The 6,408-nt window shown below is 45.5% G+C and overlaps 1 pseudogene; it reads left to right on the top strand.

Moving 5' to 3' along the window:
* Positions 1-701: 701 nt before the first annotated feature.
* Positions 702-3,102, top strand: LOC123163201 (probable auxin efflux carrier component 5c; annotated as a pseudogene).
* Positions 3,103-6,408: the final 3,306 nt, after the last annotated feature.

The raw sequence follows: 6,408 nt of genomic DNA, 5'->3' as shown, positions 1-6,408 counted from the left end.
AATCCTCTTCATTCCCCAACCCCCTTGGGGCTCGAAAACCTCCCTTGTCAAAACGAAGCCAGAAGAAATGCACCTTCAATGTGGATGTTGGCTCATGGGACAAGTTGAAGGGAACTCGTAAATTTAAAGGTTTAACAATCGGAGGAATTTTCTTAAATGATGTACTTTGAAGGACATTTTTCTTCTAAATTGGATAAAAAATTGTCACTCACACTCTTAGGAGGCTAAAAAGTGGATTCTACTCAAAGTAATGAGTCCCTTGTCTTTTCAGAAATGCATTTTTCAATAAAAATTCGGGTCTACTATAAAAGTTCATTAGAAGTATAAAACACCTCAAACGTAATAAAAAATTACATAAAAGTCCCTAGACCATGAAATGGCCACTACCGCAGTCAAAACGAGACATTATGGCCATTGTCATACCAAAGCCCGGTTTGACATTGTCAATGACAATTGGAAATCTTCATGCACATGCCTCTAAAGACCCATAAGGACCGCTGCCCTGGAGCTTAGCCATGCTGACAAGACAATCCGAATTTATTCATGGCTCATGGGAACTAATTCGCCACAGATTCCACCGATTGATCTCCAGTGCTTGTTCTCTCCGATTCCATATTCTCCGGCTATATTTATAGCCGCAGAAATGGCAGCATAGCAAGAACACATCCCAACTCGTTCAGAGAGCCAGAGGTACTCACACAGACACAGTCATACTACTCCATCAAATAAGATGATAGCGTTGGGCGACATCTACAAGGTGGTGGAGGCGATGGCGCCGCTTTACTTCGCGCTAGGGCTCGGGTACGGGTCCGTTCGATGGTGGCGGTTCTTCACGGCGGAGCAGTGCGGCGCCATCAACACGCTGGTGGTCTGCTTCTCCATGCCCTTCTTCACCTTCGACTTCGTGGTCCGCGCCGACCCCTACGCCATGAATTACCGCGTCATCGCCGCCGACGCCGTCGCCAAACTTCTCGCCGTGCTCGCCGCGGCCGTCTGGGCGCGCTGCGCCAAGGCCAAGGCCGGCGCCTACTCGTGGTCCATCACGGGGTTCTCCCTGGGCGCGTACAACAACACGCTCGTCGTCGGCGTGCCGCTGCTGGACGCCATGTACGGCAAGTGGGCGCAGGACCTGATCGTGCAGATCGCCGTCGTGCAGGCCATCCTGTGGTTCCCGCTCCTTCTGCTCGCCTTCGAGCTGCGGAAAGCCTGGGTCGTCGGCGGCGGCGCTCTTCTTTGAGTACCGCAACGGCCCACGACGACGGATCCACCAGCAGCGACGACGACCAAGCGCGGCGCATCGAGCCGGTGTCGCACAGCGACGTCGAGGTGGACCTGGACGTGGAAGCGGCGCCACCCACCGGTGGAAGGAGGATCCGGCTGTGGCCGATGGCGAGCACCGTGGGGATGAAGCTGGCGAGGAACCCCAATGTGTACGCCAGCGTCCTCGGCGTCGCCTGGGCGTGCATCGCCTACAGGTACGTGCGGACTCCGCCGCCCTTCGTACCTATCGAACCGCCGTACATGCGTGGCGTATACGTGTGCCATCGAACGTCCGGAAAGGTGACGAGTGTTTTACGTGCGTGCACATGCATGCAGGTGGCGCATCGGCATGCCGGGCATCGTGACGGGCTCGCTGCAGGTCATGTCCAGGACCGGCACCGGGATGTCCATGTTCAGCATGGGTACGTACGTATGTAATGAACTTACACAGTGCATGCGCGAGTCGTACCTACGTACGCGTAGTATATGTAACTAACTATGTCAGCACAGACCTACGTGTGCAACAAACAGATTGTTTGTTGAAGCAGTGCTCATGCATTGCATGCATGCATGCAGGGTTGTTCATGGCGCAGCAAGAGAGAATCGTGGCGTGCGGCGGGGGCCTGGCGGCGCTGGGGATGGTGCTGCGCTTCGTTGCGGGCCCACTCGCGGCGCTCGCCGGAGCCGCGGCGTTCGGCCTCCGCGGCGACGTGCTACGCTTCGCCATCATACTGGTTCGTTTGTGTAAACACGTACTACTATAATCACTCTTCTCGCCTAGCTGCGCGCGACCCATAGGAGAAAAATTAATACTAGTAGTGTTCACGTCACGCTCTCCTCGTCCCATCCATGACTGGATCGCACGTACTGTACTCGCCACTACAGGGTTGCTGCTAAGTACAGCTCGTCTAGTCGTCTAGGAAAGAAATACTTTGCATATCAGAGTTGACTGGAGTCAAACTTCATAAATTTTGATCAAGTTTATAAAAATAATATAAATATTTACGATAACAAATCTGTATAATGCGAAAGTAAGTTCAATAGTGAATCTAATGGTATTGATATGTTATTGTACATTTTAATATATTTGTCTATAAATTTTGTCAAAGTCTATAAAGTTTGACTTTGACCAAAACTAATATGCGGAGGACGGAGGGAATAGGAATACTGGAGAAGTGGAGCTTGTCTTTTTTGTGTTCGTCGTCAGATGATGAGCTTTTTAGTGCCACAAATGCTCATTGACTTTACTGATCAATTTCAGGAAGTGTCGCTTCTCGGTCAGAACTGCATGAGATTGCTTTTTGCTTTACATATCCGTCCGCTGAATAAAAAATGTAAACGAACTATATCAATGAAGCTGCTCTTTTCATGCGTGCTTTCGTTAGACAGGAAATATAGATAGGCTTGAGTTAGAAGAGTAATATAGGCGTCTGGTTCTTTAGCACACTCAGCTTAGTCAAACTGGAACCGGGGGGAAGACCCCTTGTTTTTTCAAATAAAAAAGTCACTTCCACTATATTCCAAACAATCGATCGAAAACAGGTGCGAAAGGTACGAGAGAAAAATTGAAAATGAACATTTTGCTCTTCGCATGCAGGCAGCACTACCGCAATCAATTGCCTCCTTCGTCTTCGCAAAGGAGTATGGCCTCCACGCCGATGTACTTAGCACAGCGTAAGCACCTCCTCTCACTAGTGTTATGACATAACTAGTTATCACGTGTTTTAATTCTTGTGTTATTGTCAAGGACTGATGAATTTCCCAACACGCAGGGTTATATTTGGAACTTTGGTTTCTTTGCCGGTACTCATTGGGTATTACGGAGTCCTCGACATCGTGTGACAAACAAGTGTTTCTTACAAACTACACTGGGATGTAACTATTGTATCCATGTAGAATTGATGTTTTCCCATTTTTAGCTCCTCAATGGGACAATACTTTAAAACAACTAAAACTTTGCCAAACATGTTTAGCAAGCCTCTATATATTATAATATTTCTAAATTCTCAAAAATGTAGTTGTACTTTTTTGGATGTCTTGAGCACATACCTAAAAGCGGAAAAAAGTCAAATTGATCTCATACTTTCTGCACATGTGAAAAGAGTAAAACATCATAATCAATCCTCCCCACATGAATTCACATACATTGTTAGAATAATCTGAGGCATGTGGTTGATTTATGAACAAACAAACAATCGCAACATGATGACGACACCAAGATTTGTTAACGAGGTTAACCGAATTTGCCTACTCCCCGGGGCAATGACTACGTGTCTCCTTCCCGAGATACCGCAACACCGATCGTCCAGGAGCTGACACACGACACCAACTCCACTTGTGTGTTTGTTCGCTATCTAGTCGTCATGGGTTTATAACTTGGGGTGCCCCCTCATTATATAGGAGGCCAAGGGTGGAAACTCGCAGGGGCACGCAGGTGTGAAGGCACGCACCTGCCCAACCGTGTCGGGCGCCTTATTGCCTCGTGTTCCACAAAGTCATTGGATCCCGCACGAGGCACGACAAGTTTAAGTTTTAGTTTCTGAAACTTACGATCTTGTCAGTCGTAGGTACCGGACCTTGTGATTTTGTCGGCCCCTCATACCAAGTTTCAGAAGTTAAAACTTAATGAAGTTTTAAAAACTCGTAAACATATTTCTCATTTAAAATCTCTCGTCACCACAAACACAAATATGCAAATGAGACTGACTTTGTACTTATGATTCAAAAGATATGAAAGATTGAAAATCGAAAGCCAAAAGAAAAAAAAGGGATGCGTGCCCCGCCCTTGCGTGCTACCTATCCCCTCCCAGGCCAAGCGTACAACATGTCCAACACTGCAACTAACCATATCCTACCCATGCTAGTACAATATCAAGTCCAAATGTAATCCAACTCAACACAACCTCAACATGCATTGCATTTGTACCACTGTTGTTTTGACAATTATTTTATTTATGAAACAATTTAAAACGATGTGACTATTCAACTAGGAACAAAATTTACAATCCATCTCATCATTGAAACCCTCGCGATGAGCTCTTTGCATTTGACCCCATATGAGTATGCTTTGACGAGTTTTTTTCGTAAGCAACTTTGATACTATACGAAGCAGCTTACTATATGAAGCAACTTCCGGAGAGAGAATGGGAAGAAGGGCACAACCACGCCATCAGCCATATCAAGGATACTCCCGCATCAACCTTCATCATTATCGTCCACGTGTTCATCACCAACACCCCATTCATTTCTCTGTAATACCAAAGCCTAGTGTGTATTTATATGTTTGTTACACTAATCCTTCATCTATTATTGTCCTGACCACTTTGATGATGCTTGTTTTGTCTCCTTTTCTGAGTAAGCCGAAAGTTTATGGGATATGGAGCAACCCTAGTATGTGTATGAGTTGAACGTCGATAAGATACGTAGCTATCTTTGTATGTTTATGTTAATATTATTCCCGATGTTATGTGAAGTCGGCCACACAATATTTTCCTTTATGGACGAGAAGGATATTACTATTATTGGGATGGTGGGTTGAGTAGGTACTACCATGACAGAAGTTGCCTCCCTCCTTCGTTGATCTCTGATAGGGGAATAACAGAGACCATGAAAACTCTTAATCTTATTTCCGTAACCTGAATGTGGGAAGGAATGGTGATGACTGATACGTCTCCAACGTATCTATAATTTATGAAGCATTCATGCTATTATATTATCTGTTTCGAATGTTTATGGGCTTTACTAAACACTTTTATATTATTTTTGGGACTAACCTATTAACCGGAGGCCCAACCTAGATTGTTGTTTTCTTGCCTATTTCAGTGTTTCGAAGAAAATGAATATCAAACGGAGTCCAAACGGAATGAAACTTCGGGAGCATGATTTTTGGAACGAACGTGATCCAAGAGACGTGGAGCTGAAGTCAGGGAAGCTTCGAGGAGGCCACGGGGCAGGGGGGCGCCCACCCCCCATGGGCTCGTGGGCCCCTCGAGGCTCCCCCAACCGACTTCTTTCGCCTATATAAGTCCATATACCCTAAAACCTTTGGGGAACAAGATAGATTGGGAGTTCCGCTGCCGCAAGCCTCTATAGCCACCAAAAACCTCTCGGGAGCCCGTTCCGGCACCCTGCCGAAGGGGGAATCCATCACCGGTGGCCATCTTCATCATCCCGGCGCTCTCCATGACGAGGAGGGAGTAGTTCACCCTCGGGGCTGAGGGTATGTACCAGTAGCTATGTGATCTCTCTCTCTCTCTCTCTCTCTCTCTCTCTCTTGTGTTCTCTCTATGGCACGATCTTGATTGATCGCGAGCTTTGCTATTATAGTTGGATCTTATGATGTTTCTCCCCCTCTACTCTCTTGTGATGAATTGAGTTTTCCTCTCGAAGTTATCTTATCGGATTGTGTCTTTAAGGATTTGAGAACACTTGATGTATGTCTTGCCATGCTTATCTGTGGTGACAATGGGATATTCACGTGATCTACTTGATGTATGTTTTGGTGATCAACTTGCAGGTTCAATGAACTTATGCATAAGGGTTGGCACACGTTTTTGTCTTAACTCTCCGGTAGAAACTTTGGGGCACTCCTTGAAGTTCTTTGTGTTGGTTGAATAGATGAATCTGAGATTGTGTGATGCATATCGTATAATCATGCCCACGGATACTTGAGGTGACAATGGAGTATCTAGGTGACATTAGGGTTCTGTTTGATTTGTGTCTTAAGGTGTTATTCTAGTACGTACTCTATGATAGATCGAACGGAAAGAATAGCTTCGTGTTATTTTATTACGGACTCTTGAATAGATCAAGCAGAAAGGATAACTTTGAGGTGGTTTAGTACCCTACGATAATCTCTTCGTTTGTTCTCCGCTATTAGTGACTTTGGAGTGACTCTTTGTTGCATGTTGAGGGATAGTTATATGATCCAATTATGTTATTATTGTTGAGAGAACTTGCACGTGTGAAAGTATGAACCCTAGGCCTTGTTTCCTACCATTGCAATACCGTTTACGCTCACTTTTATCATTAGTTACCTTGCTATTTTTATATTTTCAGATTACAAAAACCTATATCTACCATCCATATTGCACTTGTATCACCATCTCTTCGCCGAACTAGTGCACCTATACAATTCACCATTGTATT

Source organism: Triticum aestivum, chromosome 7B (genome assembly GCF_018294505.1).
Source record: "Triticum aestivum cultivar Chinese Spring chromosome 7B, IWGSC CS RefSeq v2.1, whole genome shotgun sequence".
NCBI classification, from domain to species: domain Eukaryota; kingdom Viridiplantae; phylum Streptophyta; class Magnoliopsida; order Poales; family Poaceae; genus Triticum; species Triticum aestivum.
Note: the sequence above shows the minus strand (reverse complement) of the source record. Positions and strands in the feature narration are given on the sequence as shown.